Genomic DNA, 3,521 nt, shown 5'->3' with positions numbered 1-3,521 from the left:
GATACAGTAGAGCCGGAGTATGCCCAACCGGAGTGTCTTCCAGATGGAACAGGAGAACAAACTGAAGCTTAGCCATTTCTTTTTTGTAGCTGTTGATGGACACTAGATTACTTATGTAGTACTTTCTCTTTTAGTCTTTCGAATGATTTAGTTATTTTTACAGTACTTTCTTCTTATTTCTGTTGGACTATGTATTTTCATGCTTTTAGTTGGACTGTTTTGTAAGAAGGGCATGTTTGACCCATATTTTATGTTTCGGATGATATTCTATTTATGATATGACTCTCTTCTATTCTGAGTTGTTTATTATATTCTTACTAATTGTGATCGGGGACCTGTGACTTCATATTTTATATTGCTTGACGCTTAGCATATTAGATTGAGAAGAAATGATCTATTATTTATTCTCCTCAATCTAATACATCGCGTGCTTGTTCATGTTTTGATTCCCTGATATTTTGGGAAGCGGGGCGTGACAGGGTGACTCACCTTCCAGCTCACACTTTGTCATCACCATTTACATGGCCGAAGTGACCAATCTGCCATGAACGTCCTCTTTATATACAAATGTTGTTCGTCATAGCGAAGAGGAAGGAGGTTCACAATCCAAAATCCCTTAAAGCACACACTGCACAAAAATAAGAACACACAGTTCTTCTTTAACCCCACTCAAGTTCATCAACTGACTTGATCGTTAGAGATACTATGAGGAACTCATCCCCGCCCTCTTACGATTCTTCGTGTGCAGATTGCTCGGCCATCCTAATTTCAGAATCAGACATAAAGTCGAAGAAGAAAGCGACCGCCTTTTATTTTATAAACTCTGTGACTTCAATTGGCTGTGTGATATTCGATATCAACAAAAGATAATCAAGCATAAATTTTAGAAAACACATAAGTGTATAATAGAAAATAAGGAAGCTATAAAAATATTTAGGGTTTTTTTACATATTATTCTGTTATATCTTCAATAATTACATATTAGTTCCTTAAATTTTCAATAATTTCATACTAGTTCCTTACATCTTGAAACTTGCATATTAGACTTGTAAATCCTACAGGGTTTTGCAAAATAGTCTCTCTATTAGTATTGTAGTTAAAAAATCCAATCACGAATAGGTAATCCTACCCTAACCTAACATCTATAATCGCTAAACTATTCATGTCTCTGATGTTTCAAACATTTGTCAATCTCACTATTGCGTTAGAGTTCTTTCTAGCCGTTGGAGAAAAAAATCAGGTGAGTTTGGGTTTTTTAAGTGTGTATTAGGTTTAAACCCATTTAATAAAATAGAACATTTTTCTCAACTAATGTGATTTAACTTGAAGATCCATTTTAAAAAATTCTACGGAATTATTGAAGATTTAAGCCACTAATATCTAGAAAACCCCCCAAATATTTAAGTGCGAGCTAGCAAATATTTGAAAGTAACCACTTAAAAAATTGCACAAAACAACCCTTACGTCTCCTTTGGTACTTGGGAATGAAGTCAAGTGAGAATAGAATGAAAGAAGGAATTGAATGGAATGTATGTGAGAATGGAATAGTCATTCTCATTCTCTTGTTTGGGTGCGTTTATAGAATGACGCTAGAATGAAAATCTAATTCCCATTCCCATGTTTGGTATCACTAGTTCACAAGTGAGAATAAAATCTCATTTTCTAATAATGCCCTTATAACAACATAGATTTTTAATAAGATAAAAATAAACATTAATGATAATAACTAAAAAAATTTATTTATGCATATGTTATATTAATCTAGGTATGTGTTATACTAATGTGCATGTTATCGATCATGTATATGTTTCGTTTATATTTTTTAAACGATTCTCACTATTTCTGCATATGTTATATTAATCTAGGTATGTGTTATAATAATGCCCTTATACCTTTATATATAGTCTAGACATGATATGGTTTTGATAATTTTAATATTTTGGCCAATTTCTCAGCAAGAGTTTCCTCTTTTCATAAATACTAGTTGGATTGCACGTGCAATGCACGTGGTAAATTTTTAAATTTATTATTGATTCATTTCATTATGATTTATTTAATTTAATCCATGTTTCAAACATATGGATAGAATTTAAAAATTAAAAGATTGAATAATGAAATTACATTATGTATGAACTTGATGATAATAGATTGTTTGCATACTTACCAATAGAAAACAATGAATAATTTTATAAAAGAATTTTATTTGATATACATTATTGATTTTCAATCAACCAATGCTACCTATATATAGTTGACATCAGACAACCTATTTAATCATAATCATCCAATATAAATAAATGTTACTAAAATAGTAACATCAATTTTTTTTAAATTGCTAACAAATGATCATTTTCTAAAATTGCTTCAGTCAAAAAATTGACATAATTGAAGGAGGAAAACAAACATGAACTCTTAATAATCCTGAAAGTAGAAACCCTTGTAGGTTTTAAACAAATGTCTGTAGAAGTATTATAGTAGGTTTTAGACGATGAACATAACCAAACAAGAAATGCAAATAAGTTCATTGTTATCACGTTTCATAAAATAAGGCGTTTTGAGATGAGCACCCCGTTGAAAGCAAACACATTTAATCAATAAATCATAAAACATTGGCAATCTGTTTTTTCAGAGGAATACATTCACAACTATACCAAGAGCACTCCCTGCCAACAAGAAGACAATCTTAGGGATTAAAGAACGCCAATACAACCACTCATGCAGAGCCACCATCTAACAGCTATGCATTCTTCAAATAATACAGAAAAATACTTACTATTTCTACTTTCATCACATTTCATGCCATCTTTGCCTTTGAAAGATCCTTCTTTCTCTGCCCTAGCATGTTAGTATACATGTGTGGGCTCCCTATGACAAGATGTGTTCCAGCAAAAGCCAATCAGAGTACTCCCATGGATGAAGCTTAACACTTACTTCAGAAATCAACGTATGTTTAATTTACACAATCAAATGAATAAAGCCAAGTTAACATTTCCTCCAAAACACGGAATTTTTTGAACATAAAGCTCTCAAAATATGTCCATAAACAAACCTGAAGGCAAACATATAGCAAATTTTCTCTCCAAAGTCATCACCATTGTTCTGCTTCGAAATCTTACTCTTTTCAAGCTTATTAACGGAATCCTTCGACATGCCTCCAGTGCCGCCGGTCTCAAAAATATCAAGAACCTCAATGAAGGGAGCATCAACAGCACTCATCTACAATGAACAATATCCCCAGAAAAAACACGAGTCTTATAATATGATGCATGTTTCATTACCCAGTAAATGTTAAAATATACTTGACTCTGCACTGCGCTTTGAACCGCAGGGCCAACCTTCTCTCTGACAAGCCTTCCACTCAAAAGGTTAGCGAGGATGTCAATTTGCAAGCAATCAATTGCATAAAATGAATACAAATATCATAAAATGTATTCTTTGGAAAAATGAATTGGGTTTATGTTTGAAATTACCACATAGAGAATGCTCCATATACCAGAATAGTTCGAATTCCAAAGGGAAAG

At 32.5% G+C, this 3,521-nt stretch overlaps 1 pseudogene; it reads right to left on the bottom strand.

Annotated features, from left to right (window-relative positions):
* Positions 2,600–3,521, bottom strand: part of LOC109847804 — a 1,214-nt pseudogene continuing 292 nt past the window's right edge.

Source organism: Asparagus officinalis, chromosome 7 (genome assembly GCF_001876935.1).
Source record: "Asparagus officinalis chromosome 7, Aspof.V1, whole genome shotgun sequence".
Taxonomy (NCBI): Eukaryota; Viridiplantae; Streptophyta; class Magnoliopsida; order Asparagales; family Asparagaceae; genus Asparagus; species Asparagus officinalis.
This window is presented reverse-complemented; position numbering and strand designations above follow the sequence as displayed.